Here is an 18,110-nt window from a genome sequence, read left to right as displayed (position 1 = left end):
CATCGTAGAAGTGATTCCGGCATCATCTAAAATCGTCAAAAGTGTCACTAAGAATCCAAAGGGGTCTGCGTTACTGTTTCTGAGATTTCTGAGCCAACAACTCAATTCTAATCGATTCCAATCGATCGATTCTGATGACACTTTCTAGATTAATTACACCCTAAGGAAACTAAAAAAGAAGTTCAAAACCTCGTAGGAGCAGCAGCTGCGGAGGCACGAGCAGATTTCTTATTTTTTGGGTGTAACTTTTGACCCGATACTCTCAACGACTCCAAACCATGCGCAATCGATTTCTTTCGCAAAATTACCCCAATGTAGAATGTGAATATATCGAATAAATTATTACGCAAAGGCGGCAAAATTTCAACTGAAAAAATCCAAAGGGATTAGGCTTGCTTTTTCTGAAATTTATCAACCATCAACTTTGAGTTTTAGAATCGATTCAAATAATCTTTTTTAGACTAATTGCACCCTAAGGAGACCAGCAAGGACGTTCAAACCCTCGTAGAAGCAACAGCTGAGGGGATAGCGAGAAAATTTGTCGTTTTTACTCGTTTTTACTTTCAGCTTTATACGAAATAATCGTCGTTTCGACTAAAAAATAATCTGGAGGGGTTGACCATTTTTCTTCTGCGATTTCAGAGCCATAAACGTTGTGTGGTGAAATCGATTCGAATGACCCGACCCAGACTAATTGGACCCGTAGGAAATCGCAATAGCAATCAGTACCTCGTCGATAAAACGACTGAAAAAAGATGAGTGGATTCACATTCACTTATTTATTTGGATTCAGGTTACATAAAATACTAACAATACAGTATCGTTTCGGTTATTTATTCTAATTAGGAGTTACATAAGATAGTGACAATGCAATATCACACATAATGTATAGTGTACTGCAGATGTGCGTTGCGCTTCTAATTAAGCGGGAACTTACATCGTACTTACTAACTACGACGTTGACTATCTAATCCAAGTTCTGTCACATTATGCTTAAGATAATGTATATTAGTCTTGTTTGCTCTGTTGTAATGACCAGTGTGATCATGTATTGTAAAAACATTCTTTGGCATATCATCTTGTCTTTTACTTTTGTGAATATAGTAACTTGCTGAATTTGTACACACGATCACCCGAACACTTGTACTAGGATTAGGGCGTGATGAATAAACAACTCAAGCTTTGTACGTTTGAATTTCTGATTTGACATTCCCATCTTGTTGCAAACCCTGTGAAACTTTCATTTATTCCAACTGAAACTATCAATACATTACTCGCAGTGTATTAGGAGTGCGCCCAATCAATTTCTCTCGCATAATGCCGTCGAAAAAGAGCACGAAGTAATAATTTGCAGCGTTTTTCACATTCGGTAAAATTTTGATCGAAAATCCATAGTGGTGCGACATTTTTTGTGGAAAAGAATTTTTGATTTCGGAATCAGTTTGTATAACCATTACTAGACTAATTAAACCCCCAGGCACTCAAAAAACTCCGCGAAAAACGAAGTAGGACCAACGGCAGAGAAGAGACGGAGAAAACACAAGCAGCAGGAAAATGAGAAAACAAGGTGTTTCGTTTTTTGGCTGTACCTTTTGATCCAATGCTCGCAGCGCATTCAGCCTGCGCTCAATCGATTTCTCTCGCTAAATAACGTCGGAATAGGGCATGCAAAGATTCATTGCAGCACTTTCCGGAGTCGTCAAAGTTTTCGCCAAAAATCGAAAGGGGTGAGCATTACTTTTTTGCTCATTTTCGGTGCCAAAAATTTTTCGACTCGGAATCGATTTGTATGACCATCACTAGACTAAATGGACCCCCAGGAACTCAGAAAACACATGAAAAAGAGCGTCAGACGAACAGCAGAGAAATGACGAACAAAATCATCAGTTTTTCGGCTGTAACTTTTCAGCTATCGCTCGCAGCGTATTGGGACTGCGCTTAATCGATTTCTCTCGCAAAATTACGTCGGAATAGGGCATGCAAAAATTCATTGCAGCACTTTCCAGAATCGTCGAATTTTTCGCCAAAAATCCAAAGGGGTTAGCCTTACTTTTTTGCTCGTTTTCGGAGCCGAAAATTTTTCGACTCGGAATCGATTTGTATGACCATCTCTAGACTAAATGGACCCCCAGGAACTCAGAAAACACATGAAAAAGAGCGTCGGACGAACAGCAGAGAAATGACGAACAAAATCATCAGTTTTTCAGCTGTAACTTTTCAGCTATCGCTCGCAGCGTATTGGGACTGCGCTCAATCGATTTCTCTCGCAAAATTACGTCGGAATAGGGCATGCAAAAATTCATTGCAGCACTTTCCAGAATCGTCGAATTTTTTGCCAAAAATCCAAAGGGGTTAGCCTTACTTTTTTGCTCATTTTCGGAGCCGAAAATTTTTCGACTCGGAATCGATTTGTATGACCATCTCTAGAATAAATGGACCCCCAGGAACTCGGAAAACACATGAAAAAGAGCGTCGGACGAACAGCAGAGAAATGACGAACAAAATCATCAGTTTTTCGGCTGTAACTTTTCAGCTATCGCTCGCAGCGTATTGGGACTGCGCTCAATCGATTTCTCTCGCAAAATTACGTCGGAATAGGGCATGCAAAAATTCATTGCAGCACTTTCCAGAATCGTCGAATTTTTCGCCAAAAATCCAAAGGGGTTAGCCTTACTTTTTTGCTCATTTTCGGAGCCGAAAATTTTTCGACTCGGAATCGATTTGTATGACCATCTCTAGACTAAATGGACCCCCAGGAACTCGGAAAACACATGAAAAAGAGCGTCGGACGAACAGCAGAGAAATGACGAACAAAATCATCAGTTTTTCGGCTGTAACTTTTCAGCTATCGCTCGCAGCGTATTGGGACTGCGCTCAATCGATTTCTCTCGCAAAATTACGTCGGAATAGGGCATGCAAAAATTCATTGCAGCACTTTCCAGAATCGTCGAATTTTTTGCCAAAAATCCAAAGGGGTTAGCCTTACTTTTTTGCTCATTTTCGAAGCCGAAAATTTTTCGACTCGGAATCAATTTGTATGACCATCTCTAGACTAAATGGACCCCCAGGAACTCAGAAAACACATGGAAAAGAGCGTCGGACGAACAGCAGAGAAATGACGAACAAAATCATCAGTTTTTCGGCTGTAACTTTTCAGCTATCGCTCGCAGCGTATTGGGACTGCGCTCAATCGATTTCTCTCGCAAAATGACGTCGGAATAGGGCATGCAAAAATTCATTGCAGCACTTTCCAGAATCGTCGAATTTTTCGCCAAAAATCCAAAGGGGTTAGCCTTACTTTTTTGCTCATTTTCGGAGCCGAAAATTTTTCGACTCGGAATCGATTTGTATGACCATCTCTAGACTAAATGGACCCCCAGGAACTCGGAAAACACATTGAAAAGAGCGTCGGACGAACAGCGGAGAAATGACGAACAAAATCATCAGTTTTTCGGCTGTAACTTTTCAGCTCTCGCTCGCAGCGTATTGGGACTGCGCTTAATCGATTTCTCTCGCAAAATTACGTCGGAATAGGGCATGCAAAAATTCATTGCAGCACTTTCCAGAATCGTCGAATTTTTCGCCAAAAATCCAAAGGGGTTAGCCTTACTTTTTTGCTCGGTTTCGGAGCCGGAAATTTTTCGACTCGGAATCGATTTGTATGACCATCTCTAGACTAAATGGACCCTCAGGAACTCAGAAAACACATGAAAAAGAGCGTCGGACGAACAGCAGAGAAATGACGAACAAAATCATCAGTTTTTCGGCTGTAACTTTTCAGCTATCGCTCGCAGCGTATTGGGACTGCGCTCAATCGATTTCTCTCGCAAAATTACGTCGGAATAGGGCATGCAAAAATTCATTGCAGCACTTTTCAGAATGGTCGAATTTTTCGCCAAAAATCCAAAGGGGTTAGCCTTACTTTTTTGCTCGTTTTCGGAGCCGAAAATTTTTCGACTCGGAATCGATTTGTATGACCATCTCTAGACTAAATGGACCCCCAGGAACTCGGAAAACACATGAAAAAGAGCGTCGGACGAACAGCAGAGAAATGACGAACAAAATCATCAGTTTTTCGGCTGTAACTTTTCAGCTATCGCTCGCAGCGTATTGGGACTGCGCTTAATCGATTTCTCTCGCAAAATTACGTCGGAATAGGGCATGCAAAAATTCATTGCAGCACTTTCCAGAATCGTCGAATTTTTCGCCAAAAATCCAAAGGGGTTAGCCTTACTTTTTTGCTCGTTTTCGAAGCCGAAAATTTTTCGACTCGGAATCGATTTGTATGACCATCTCTAGACTAAATGGACCCCCAGGAACTCAGAAAACACATGAAAAAGAGCGTCGGACGAACAGCAGAGAAATGACGAACAAAATCATCAGTTTTTCGGCTGTAACTTTTCAGCTATCTCTCGCAGCGTATTGGGACTGCGCTCAATCGATTTCTCTCGCAAAATTACGTCGGAATAGGGCATGCAAAAATTCATTGCAGCACTTTCCAGAATCGTCGAATTTTCCGCCAAAAATCCAAAGGGGTTAGCCTTACTTTTTTGCTCGTTTTCGGAGCCGAAAATTTTTCGACTCGGAATCGATTTGTATGACCATCTCTAGACTAAATGGACCCCCAGGAACTCAGAAAACACATGAAAAAGAGCGTCGGACGAACAGCAGAGAAATGACGAACAAAATCATCAGTTTTTCGGCTGTAACTTTTCAGCTATCGCTCGCAGCGTATTGGGACTGCGCTCAATCGATTTCTCTCGCAAAATTACGTCGGAATAGGGCATGCAAAAATTCATTGCAGCACTTTCCAGAATCGTCGAATTTTTTGCCAAAAATCCAAAGGGGTTAGCCTTACTTTTTTGCTCATTTTCGGAGCCGAAAATTTTTCGACTCGGAATCGATTCGTATGACCATCTCTAGACTGAATGGACCCCCAGAAACTCAGGAAACACATGAAAAAGAGCGTCGGACGAACAGCAGAGAAATGACGAACAAAATCATCAGTTTTTCGGCTGTAACTTTTCAGCTATCGCTCGCAGCGTATTGGGACTGCGCTTAAACGATTTCTCTCGCATAATTACGTCGGAATAGGGCATGCAAAAATTCATTGCAGCACTTTTCAGAATCGTCGAATTTTTCGCCAAAAATCCAAAGGGGTTAGCCTTACTTTTTTGCTCGTTTTCGGAGCCGAAAATTTTTCGACTCGGAATCGATTTGTATGACCATCTCTAGACTAAATGGACCCCCAGGAACTCAGAAAACACATGAAAAAGAGCGTCGGACGAACAGCAGAGAAATGACGAACAAAATCATCAGTTTTTCGGCTGTAACTTTTCAGCTATCGCTCGCAGCGTATTGGGACTGCGCTCAATCGATTTCTCTCGCAAAATTACGTCGGAATAGGGCATGCAAAAATTCATTGCAGCACTTTCCAGAATCGGCGAATTTTTTGCCAAAAATCCAAAGGGGTTAGCCTTACTTTTTTGCTCATTTTCGGAGCCGAAAATTTTTCGACTCGGAATCGATTTGTATGACCATCTCTAGACTAAATGGACCCCCAGGAACTCGGAAAACACATGAAAAAGAGCGTCGGACGAACAGCAGAGAAATGACGAACAAAATCATCAGTTTTTCGGCTGTAACTTTTCAGCTATCGCTCGCAGCGTATTGGGACTGCGCTTAATCGATTTCTCTCGCAAAATTACGTCGGAATAGGGCATGCAAAAATTCATTGCAGCACTTTCCAGAATCGTCGACTTTTTCGCCAAAAATCCAAAGGGGTTAGCCTTACTTTTTTGCTCGTTTTCGGAGCCGAAAATTTTTCGACTCGGAATCGATTTGTATGACCACATCTAGACTAAATGGACCCCCAGGAACTCAGAAAACACATAAAAAAGAGCGTCGGACGAACAGCAGAGAAATGACGAACAAAATCATCAGTTTTTCGGCTGTAACTTTTTAGCTATCGCTCGCAGCGTATTGAGACTGCGCTCAATCGATTTCTCTCGCAAAATTACGTCGGAATAGGGCATGCAAGAATTCATTGCACTACTTTCGATAATCGTCGAATTTTTCGCCAAAAATCCAAAGGGGTTAGCCTTACTTTTTTGCTCATTTCCGGAGCCGAAAATTTTTCAACTCGGAATCGATTTGTATGACCATCTCTAGACTAAATGGACCCCCAGGAACTCAGAAAACACATGAAAAAGAGCGTCGGACGAACAGCAGAGAAATGACGAACAAAATCATCAGTTTTTCGGCTGTAACTTTTCAGCTATCGCTCGCAGCGTATTGGGACTGCGCTCAATCGATTTCTCTCGCAAAATTACGTCGGAATAGGGCATGCAAAAATTCATTGCAGCACTTTCCAGAATCGTCGAATTTTTCGCCAAAAATCCAAAGGGGTTAGCCTTACTTTTTTGCTCATTTTCGGAGCCGAAAATTTTTCGACTCGGAATCGATTTGTATGACCATCTCTAGACTAAATGGACCCCCAGGAACTCGAAAAACACATGAAAAAGAGCGTCGGACGAACAGCAGAGAAATGACCAACAAAATCATCAGTTTTTCGGCTGTAACTTTTCAGCTATCGCTCGCAGCGTATTGGGACTGCGCTCAATCGATTTCTCTCGCAAAATTACGTCGGAATAGGGCATGCAAAAATTCATTGCAGCACTTTCCAGAATCGTCGAATTTTTTGCCAAAAATCCAAAGGGGTTAGCCTTACTTTTTTGCTCATTTTCGGAGCCGAAAATTTTTCGACTCGGAATCGATTTGTATGACCATCTCTAGACTAAATGGACCCCCAGGAACTCAGAAAACACATGGAAAAGAGCGTCGGACGAACAGCAGAGAAATGACGAACAAAATCATCAGTTTTTCGGCTGTAACTTTTCAGCTATCGCTCGCAGCGTATTGGGACTGCGCTCAATCGATTTCTCTCGCAAAATTACGTCGGAATAGGGCATGCAAAAATTCATTGCAGCACTTTCGATAATCGTCGAATTTTTCGCCAAAAATCCAAAGGGGTTAGCCTTACTTTTTTGCTCATTTCCGGAGCCGAAAATTTTTCAACTCGGAATCGATTTGTATGACCATCTCTAGACTAAATGGACCCCCAGGAACTCAGAAAACACATGAAAAAGAGCGTCGGACGGACAGCAGAGAAATGACGAACAAAATCATCAGTTTTTCGGCTGTAACTTTTCAGCTATCGCTCGCAGCGTATTGGGACTGCGCTCAATCGATTTCTCTCGCAAAATTACGTCGGAATAGGGCATGCAAAAATTCATTGCAGCACTTTCCAGAATCGTCGAATTTTTCGCCAAAAATCCAAAGGGGTTAGCCTTACTTTTTTGCTCATTTTCGGAGCCGAAAATTTTTCGACTCGGAATCGATTTGTATGACCATCTCTAGACTAAATGGACCCCCAGGAACTCGGAAAACACATGAAAAAGAGCGTCGGACGAACAGCAGAGAAATGACGAACAAAATCATCAGTTTTTCGGCTGTAACTTTTCAGCTATCGCTCGCAGCGTATTGGGACTGCGCTCAATCGATTTCTCTCGCAAAATTGCGTCGGAATAGGGCATGCAAAAATTCATTGCAGCACTTTCCAGAATCGTCGAATTTTTTGCCAAAAATCCAAAGGGGTTAGCCTTACTTTTTTGCTCATTTTCGGAGCCGAAAATTTTTCGACTCGGAATCGATTCGTATGACCATCTCTAGACTGAATGGACCCCCAGAAACTCAGGAAACACATGAAAAAGAGCGTCGGACGAACAGCAGAGAAATGACGAACAAAATCATCAGTTTTTCGGCTGTAACTTTTCAGCTATCGCTCGCAGCGTATTGGGACTGCGCTTAAACGATTTCTCTCGCATAATTACGTCGGAATAGGGCATGCAAAAATTCATTGCAGCACTTTTCAGAATCGTCGAATTTTTCGCCAAAAATCCAAAGGGGTTAGCCTTACTTTTTTGCTCGTTTTCGGAGCCGAAAATTTTTCGACTCGGAATCGATTTGTATGACCATCTCTAGACTAAATGGACCCCCAGGAACTCAGAAAACACATGAAAAAGAGCGTCGGACGAACAGCAGAGAAATGACGAACAAAATCATCAGTTTTTCGGCTGTAACTTTTCAGCTATCGCTCGCAGCGTATTGGGACTGCGCTCAATCGATTTCTCTCGCAAAATTACGTCGGAATAGGGCATGCAAAAATTCATTGCAGCACTTTCCAGAATCGGCGAATTTTTTGCCAAAAATCCAAAGGGGTTAGCCTTACTTTTTTGCTCATTTTCGGAGCCGAAAATTTTTCGACTCGGAATCGATTTGTATGACCATCTCTAGACTAAATGGACCCCCAGGAACTCGGAAAACACATGAAAAAGAGCGTCGGACGAACAGCAGAGAAATGACGAACAAAATCATCAGTTTTTCGGCTGTAACTTTTCAGCTATCGCTCGCAGCGTATTGGGACTGCGCTTAATCGATTTCTCTCGCAAAATTACGTCGGAATAGGGCATGCAAAAATTCATTGCAGCACTTTCCAGAATCGTCGACTTTTTCGCCAAAAATCCAAAGGGGTTAGCCTTACTTTTTTGCTCGTTTTCGGAGCCGAAAATTTTTCGACTCGGAATCGATTTGTATGACCACATCTAGACTAAATGGACCCCCAGGAACTCAGAAAACACATAAAAAAGAGCGTCGGACGAACAGCAGAGAAATGACGAACAAAATCATCAGTTTTTCGGCTGTAACTTTTTAGCTATCGCTCGCAGCGTATTGAGACTGCGCTCAATCGATTTCTCTCGCAAAATTACGTCGGAATAGGGCATGCAAGAATTCATTGCACTACTTTCGATAATCGTCGAATTTTTCGCCAAAAATCCGAAGGGGTTAGCCTTACTTTTTTGCTCATTTCCGGAGCCGAAAATTTTTCAACTCGGAATCGATTTGTATGACCATCTCTAGACTAAATGGACCCCCAGGAACTCAGAAAACACATGAAAAAGAGCGTCGGACGAACAGCAGAGAAATGACGAACAAAATCATCAGTTTTTCGGCTGTAACTTTTCAGCTATCGCTCGCAGCGTATTGGGACTGCGCTCAATCGATTTCTCTCGCAAAATTACGTCGGAATAGGGCATGCAAAAATTCATTGCAGCACTTTCCAGAATCGTCGAATTTTTCGCCAAAAATCCAAAGGGGTTAGCCTTACTTTTTTGCTCATTTTCGGAGCCGAAAATTTTTCGACTCGGAATCGATTTGTATGACCATCTCTAGACTAAATGGACCCCCAGGAACTCGAAAAACACATGAAAAAGAGCGTCGGACGAACAGCAGAGAAATGACGAACAAAATCATCAGTTTTTCGGCTGTAACTTTTCAGCTATCGCTCGCAGCGTATTGGGACTGCGCTCAATCGATTTCTCTCGCAAAATTACGTCGGAATAGGGCATGCAAAAATTCATTGCAGCACTTTCCAGAATCGTCGAATTTTTTGCCAAAAATCCAAAGGGGTTAGCCTTACTTTTTTGCTCATTTTCGGAGCCGAAAATTTTTCGACTCGGAATCGATTTGTATGACCATCTCTAGACTAAATGGACCCCCAGGAACTCAGAAAACACATGGAAAAGAGCGTCGGACGAACAGCAGAGAAATGACGAACAAAATCATCAGTTTTTCGGCTGTAACTTTTCAGCTATCGCTCGCAGCGTATTGGGACTGCGCTCAATCGATTTCTCTCGCAAAATTACGTCGGAATAGGGCATGCAAAAATTCATTGCAGCACTTTCCAGAATCGTCGAATTTTTCGCCAAAAATCCAAAGGGGTTAGCCTTACTTTTTTGCTCATTTTCGGAGCCGAAAATTTTTCGACTCGGAATCGATTTGTATGACCATCTCTAGACTAAATGGACCCCCAGGAACTCGGAAAACACATGAAAAAGAGCGTCGGACGAACAGCAGAGAAATGACGAACAAAATCATCAGTTTTTCGGCTGTAACTTTTCAGCTATCGCTCGCAGCGTATTGGGACTGCGCTCAATCGATTTCTCTCGCAAAATTACGTCGGAATAGGGCATGCAAAAATTCATTGCAGCACTTTCCAGAATCGTCGAATTTTTTGCCAAAAATCCAAAGGGGTTAGCCTTACTTTTTTGCTCATTTTCGGAGCCGAAAATTTTTCGACTCGGAATCAATTTGTATGACCATCTCTAGACTAAATGGACCCCCAGGAACTCAGAAAACACATGGAAAAGAGCGTCGGACGAACAGCAGAGAAATGACGAACAAAATCATCAGTTTTTCGGCTGTAACTTTTCAGCTATCGCTCGCAGCGTATTGGGACTGCGCTCAATCGATTTCTCTCGCAAAATTACGTCGGAATAGGGCATGCAAAAATTCATTGCAGCACTTTCCAGAATCGTCGAATTTTTCGCCAAAAATCCAAAGGGGTTAGCCTTACTTTTTTGCTCATTTTCGGAGCCGAAAATTTTTCGACTCGGAATCGATTTGTATGACCATCTCTAGACTAAATGGACCCCCAGGAACTCGGAAAACACATTGAAAAGAGCGTCGGACGAACAGCAAAGAAATGACGAACAAAATCATCAGTTTTTCGGCTGTAACTTTTCAGCTTTCGCTCGCAGCGTATTGGGACTGCGCTTAATCGATTTCTCTCGCAAAATTACGTCGGAATAGGGCATGCAAAAATTCATTGCAGCACTTTCCAGAATCGTCGAATTTTTCGCCAAAAATCCAAAGGGGTTAGCCTTACTTTTTTGCTCGTTTTCGGAGCCGAAAATTTTTCGACTCGGAATCGATTTGTATGACCATCTCTAGACTAAATGGACCCTCAGGAACTCAGAAAACACATGAAAAAGAGCGTCGGACGAACAGCAGAGAAATGACGAACAAAATCATCAGTTTTTCGGCTGTAACTTTTCAGCTATCGCTCGCAGCGTATTGGGACTGCGCTCAATCGATTTCTCTCGCAAAATTACGTCGGAATAGGGCATGCAAAAATTCATTGCAGCACTTTTCAGAATGGTCGAATTTTTCGCCAAAAATCCAAAGGGGTTAGCCTTACTTTTTTCCTCGTTTTCGGAGCCGAAAATTTTTCGACTCGGAATCGATTTGTATGACCATCTCTAGACTAAATGGACCCCCAGGAACTCGGAAAACACATGAAAAAGAGCGTCGGACGAACAGCAGAGAAATGACGAACAAAATCATCAGTTTTTCGGCTGTAACTTTTCAGCTATCTCTCGCAGCGTATTGGGACTGCGCTCAATCGATTTCTCTCGCAAAATTACGTCGGAATAGGGCATGCAAAAATTCATTGCAGCACTTTCCAGAATCGTCGAATTTTTCGCCAAAAATCCAAAGGGGTTAGCCTTACTTTTTTGCTCGTTTTCGGAGCCGAAAATTTTTCGACTCGGAATCGATTTGTATGACCATCTCTAGACTAAATGGACCCCCAGGAACTCAGAAAACACATGAAAAAGAGCGTCGGACGAACAGCAGAGAAATGACGAACAAAATCATCAGTTTTTCGGCTGTAACTTTTCAGCTATCTCTCGCAGCGTATTGGGACTGCGCTCAATCGATTTCTCTCGCAAAATTACGTCGGAATAGGGCATGCAAAAATTCATTGCAGCACTTTCCAGAATCGTCGAATTTTTCGCCAAAAATCCAAAGGGGTTAGCCTTACTTTTTTGCTCGTTTTCGGAGCCGAAAATTTTTCGACTCGGAATCGATTTGTATGACCATCTCTAGACTAAATGGACCCCCAGGAACTCGGAAAACACATGAAAAAGAGCGTCGGACGAACAGCAGAGAAATGACGAACAAAATCATCAGTTTTTCGGCTGTAACTTTTCAGCTATCGCTCGCAGCGTATTGGGACTGCGCTTAATCGATTTCTCTCGCAAAATTACGTCGGAATAGGGCATGCAAAAATTCATTGCAGCACTTTCCAGAATCGTCGAATTTTTCGCCAAAAATCCAAAGGGGTTAGCCTTACTTTTTTGCTCGTTTTCGGAGCCGAAAATTTTTCGACTCGGAATCGATTTGTATGACCATCTCTAGACTAAATGGACTCCCAGGAACTCAGAAAACACATGAAAAAGAGCGTCGGACGGACAGCAGAGAAATGACGAACAAAATCATCAGTTTTTCGGCTGTAACTTTTCAGCTATCTCTCGCAGCGTATTGGGACTGCGCTCAATCGATTTCTCTCGCAAAATTACGTCGGAATAGGGCATGCAAAAATTCATTGCAGCACTTTCCAGAATCGTCGAATTTTCCGCCAAAAATCCAAAGGGGTTAGCCTTACTTTTTTGCTCGTTTTCGGAGCCGAAAATTTTTCGACTCGGAATCGATTTGTATGACCATCTCTAGACTAAATGGACCCTCAGGAACTCAGAAAACACATGAAAAAGAGCGTCGGACGAACAGCAGAGAAATGACGAACAAAATCATCAGTTTTTCGGCTGTAACTTTTCAGCTATCGCTCGCAGCGTATTGGGACTGCGCTCAATCGATTTCTCTCGCAAAATTACGTCGGAATAGGGCATGCAAAAATTCATTGCAGCACTTTTCAGAATGGTCGAATTTTTCGCCAAAAATCCAAAGGGGTTAGCCTTACTTTTTTGCTCGTTTTCGGAGCCGAAAATTTTTCGACTCGGAATCGATTTGTATGACCATCTCTAGACTAAATGGACCCCCAGGAACTCGAAAAACACATGAAAAAGAGCGTCGGACGAACAGCAGAGAAATGACGAACAAAATCATCAGTTTTTCGGCTGTAACTTTTCAGCTATCGCTCGCAGCGTATTGGGACTGCGCTTAATCGATTTCTCTCGCAAAATTACGTCGGAATAGGGCATGCAAAAATTCATTGCAGCACTTTCCAGAATCGTCGAATTTTTCGCCAAAAATCCAAAGGGGTTAGCCTTACTTTTTTGCTCGTTTTCGGAGCCGAAAATTTTTCGACTCGGAATCGATTTGTATGACCATCTCTAGACTAAATGGACCCCCAGGAACTCAGAAAACACATGAAAAAGAGCGTCGGACGAACAGCAGAGAAATGACGAACAAAATCATCAGTTTTTCGGCTGTAACTTTTCAGCTATCTCTCGCAGCGTATTGGGACTGCGCTCAATCGATTTCTCTCGCAAAATTACGTCGGAATAGGGCATGCAAAAATTCATTGCAGCACTTTCCAGAATCGTCGAATTTTCCGCCAAAAATCCAAAGGGGTTAGCCTTACTTTTTTGCTCGTTATCGGAGCCGAAAATTTTTCGACTCGGAATCGATTTGTATGACCATCTCTAGACTAAATGGACCCCCAGGAACTCAGAAAACACATGAAAAAGAGCGTCGGACGAACAGCAGAGAAATGACGAACAAAATCATCAGTTTTTCGGCTGTAACTTTTCAGCTATCGCTCGCAGCGTATTGGGACTGCGCTCAATCGATTTCTCTCGCAAAATTACGTCGGAATAGGGCATGCAAAAATTCATTGCAGCACTTTCCAGAATCGTCGAATTTTTTGCCAAAAATCCAAAGGGGTTAGCCTTACTTTTTTGCTCATTTTCGGAGCCGAAAATTTTTCGACTCGGAATCGATTCGTATGACCATCTCTAGACTGAATGGACCCCCAGAAACTCAGGAAACACATGAAAAAGAGCGTCGGACGAACAGCAGAGAAATGACGAACAAAATCATCAGTTTTTCGGCTGTAACTTTTCAGCTATCGCTCGCAGCGTATTGGGACTGCGCTTAAACGATTTCTCTCGCATAATTACGTCGGAATAGGGCATGCAAAAATTCATTGCAGCACTTTTCAGAATCGTCGAATTTTTCGCCAAAAATCCAAAGGGGTTAGCCTTACTTTTTTGCTCGTTTTCGAAGCCGAAAATTTTTCGACTCGGAATCGATTTGTATGACCATCTCTAGACTAAATGGACCCCCAGGAACTCAGAAAACACATGAAAAAGAGCGTCGGACGAACAGCAGAGAAATGACGAACAAAATCATCAGTTTTTCGGCTGTAACTTTTCAGCTATCGCTCGCAGCGTATTGGGACTGCGCTCAATCGATTTCTCTCGCAAAATTACGTCGGAATAGGGCATGCAAAAATTCATTGCAGCACTTTCCAGAATCGGCGAATTTTTTGCCAAAAATCCAAAGGGGTTAGCCTTACTTTTTTGCTCATTTTCGGAGCCGAAAATTTTTCGACTCGGAATCGATTTGTATGACCATCTCTAGACTAAATGGACCCCCAGGAACTCGGAAAACACATGAAAAAGAGCGTCGGACGAACAGCAGAGAAATGACGAACAAAATCATCAGTTTTTCGGCTGTAACTTTTCAGCTATCGCTCGCAGCGTATTGGGACTGCGCTTAATCGATTTCTCTCGCAAAATTACGTCGGAATAGGGCATGCAAAAATTCATTGCAGCACTTTCCAGAATCGTCGACTTTTTCGCCAAAAATCCAAAGGGGTTAGCCTTACTTTTTTGCTCGTTTTCGGAGCCGAAAATTTTTCGACTCGGAATCGATTTGTATGACCACATCTAGACTAAATGGACCCCCAGGAACTCAGAAAACACATAAAAAAGAGCGTCGGACGAACAGCAGAGAAATGACGAACAAAATCATCAGTTTTTCGGCTGTAACTTTTTAGCTATCGCTCGCAGCGTATTGAGACTGCGCTCAATCGATTTCTCTCGCAAAATTACGTCGGAATAGGGCATGCAAGAATTCATTGCACTACTTTCGATAATCGTCGAATTTTTCGCCAAAAATCCGAAGGGGTTAGCCTTACTTTTTTGCTCATTTCCGGAGCCGAAAATTTTTCAACTCGGAATCGATTTGTATGACCATCTCTAGACTAAATGGACCCCCAGGAACTCAGAAAACACATGAAAAAGAGCGTCGGACGAACAGCAGAGAAATGACGAACAAAATCATCAGTTTTTCGGCTGTAACTTTTCAGCTATCGCTCGCAGCGTATTGGGACTGCGCTCAATCGATTTCTCTCGCAAAATTACGTCGGAATAGGGCATGCAAAAATTCATTGCAGCACTTTCCAGAATCGTCGAATTTTTCGCCAAAAATCCAAAGGGGTTAGCCTTACTTTTTTGCTCATTTTCGGAGCCGAAAATTTTTCGACTCGGAATCGATTTGTATGACCATCTCTAGACTAAATGGACCCCCAGGAACTCGAAAAACACATGAAAAAGAGCGTCGGACGAACAGCAGAGAAATGACGAACAAAATCATCAGTTTTTCGGCTGTAACTTTTCAGCTATCGCTCGCAGCGTATTGGGACTGCGCTCAATCGATTTCTCTCGCAAAATTACGTCGGAATAGGGCATGCAAAAATTCATTGCAGCACTTTCCAGAATCGTCGAATTTTTTGCCAAAAATCCAAAGGGGTTAGCCTTACTTTTTTGCTCATTTTCGGAGCCGAAAATTTTTCGACTCGGAATCGATTTGTATGACCATCTCTAGACTAAATGGACCCCCAGGAACTCAGAAAACACATGGAAAAGAGCGTCGGACGAACAGCAGAGAAATGACGAACAAAATCATCAGTTTTTCGGCTGTAACTTTTCAGCTATCGCTCGCAGCGTATTGGGACTGCGCTCAATCGATTTCTCTCGCAAAATTACGTCGGAATAGGGCATGCAAAAATTCATTGCAGCACTTTCGATAATCGTCGAATTTTTCGCCAAAAATCCAAAGGGGTTAGCCTTACTTTTTTGCTCATTTCCGGAGCCGAAAATTTTTCAACTCGGAATCGATTTGTATGACCATCTCTAGACTAAATGGACCCCCAGGAACTCAGAAAACACATGAAAAAGAGCGTCGGACGAACAGCAGAGAAATGACGAACAAAATCATCAGTTTTTCGGCTGTAACTTTTCAGCTATCGCTCGCAGCGTATTGGGACTGCGCTCAATCGATTTCTCTCGCAAAATTACGTCGGAATAGGGCATGCAAAAATTCATTGCAGCACTTTCCAGAATCGTCGAATTTTTCGCCAAAAATCCAAAGGGGTTAGCCTTACTTTTTTGCTCATTTTCGGAGCCGAAAACTTTTCGACTCGGAATCGATTTGTATGACCATCTCTAGACTAAATGGACCCCCAGGAACTCGGAAAACACATGAAAAAGAGCGTCGGACGAACAGCAGAGAAATGACGAACAAAATCATCAGTTTTTCGGCTGTAACTTTTCAGCTATCGCTCGCAGCGTATTGGGACTGCGCTCAATCGATTTCTCTCGCAAAATTACGTCGGAATAGGGCATGCAAAAATTCATTGCAGCACTTTCCAGAATCGTCGAATTTTTTGCCAAAAATCCAAAGGGGTTAGCCTTACTTTTTTGCTCATTTTCGGAGCCGAAAATTTTTCGACTCGGAATCAATTTGTATGACCATCTCTAGACTAAATGGACCCCCAGGAACTCAGAAAACACATGGAAAAGAGCGTCGGACGAACAGCAGAGAAATGACGAACAAAATCATCAGTTTTTCGGCTGTAACTTTTCAGCTATCGCTCGCAGCGTATTGGGACTGCGCTCAATCGATTTCTCTCGCAAAATTACGTCGGAATAGGGCATGCAAAAATTCATTGCAGCACTTTCCAGAATCGTCGAATTTTTCGCCAAAAATCCAAAGGGGTTAGCCTTACTTTTTTGCTCATTTTCGGAGCCGAAAATTTTTCGACTCGGAATCGATTTGTATGACCATCTCTAGACTAAATGGACCCCCAGGAACTCGGAAAACACATTGAAAAGAGCGTCGGACGAACAGCAAAGAAATGACGAACAAAATCATCAGTTTTTCGGCTGTAACTTTTCAGCTCTCGCTCGCAGCGTATTGGGACTGCGCTTAATCGATTTCTCTCGCAAAATTACGTCGGAATAGGGCATGCAAAAATTCATTGCAGCACTTTCCAGAATCGTCGAATTTTTCGCCAAAAATCCAAAGGGGTTAGCCTTACTTTTTTGCTCGTTTTCGGAGCCGAAAATTTTTCGACTCGGAATCGATTTGTATGACCATCTCTAGACTAAATGGACCCTCAGGAACTCAGAAAACACATGAAAAAGAGCGTCGGACGAACAGCAGAGAAATGACGAACAAAATCATCAGTTTTTCGGCTGTAACTTTTCAGCTATCGCTCGCAGCGTATTGGGACTGCGCTCAATCGATTTCTCTCGCAAAATTACGTCGGAATAGGGCATGCAAAAATTCATTGCAGCACTTTTCAGAATGGTCGAATTTTTCGCCAAAAATCCAAAGGGGTTAGCCTTACTTTTTTCCTCGTTTTCGGAGCCGAAAATTTTTCGACTCGGAATCGATTTGTATGACCATCTCTAGACTAAATGGACCCCCAGGAACTCGGAAAACACATGAAAAAGAGCGTCGGACGAACAGCAGAGAAATGACGAACAAAATCATCAGTTTTTCGGCTGTAACTTTTCAGCTATCGCTCGCAGCGTATTGGGACTGCGCTTAATCGATTTCTCTCGCAAAATTACGTCGGAATAGGGCATGCAAAAATTCATTGCAGCACTTTCCAGAATCGTCGAATTTTTCGCCAAAAATCCAAAGGGGTTAGCCTTACTTTTTTACTCGTTTTCGGAGCCGAAAATTTTTCGACTCGGAATCGATTTGTATGACCATCTCTAGACTAAATGGACCCCCAGGAACTCAGAAAACACATGAAAAAGAGCGTCGGACGAACAGCAGAGAAATGACGAACAAAATCATCAGTTTTTCGGCTGTAACTTTTCAGCTATCTCTCGCAGCGTATTGGGACTGCGCTCAATCGATTTCTCTCGCAAAATTACGTCGGAATAGGGCATGCAAAAATTCATTGCAGCACTTTCCAGAATCGTCGAATTTTTCGCCAAAAATCCAAAGGGGTTAGCCTTACTTTTTTGCTCGTTTTCGGAGCCGAAAATTTTTCGACTCGGAATCGATTTGTATGACCATCTCTAGACTAAATGGACCCCCAGGAACTCAGAAAACACATGAAAAAGAGCGTCGGACGAACAGCAGAGAAATGACGAACAAAATCATCA

The sequence above is a fragment of the Diprion similis genome, chromosome 2 (assembly GCF_021155765.1).
Source record: "Diprion similis isolate iyDipSimi1 chromosome 2, iyDipSimi1.1, whole genome shotgun sequence".
NCBI lineage: Eukaryota > Metazoa > Arthropoda > Insecta > Hymenoptera > Diprionidae > Diprion > Diprion similis.
This window is presented reverse-complemented; position numbering follows the sequence as displayed.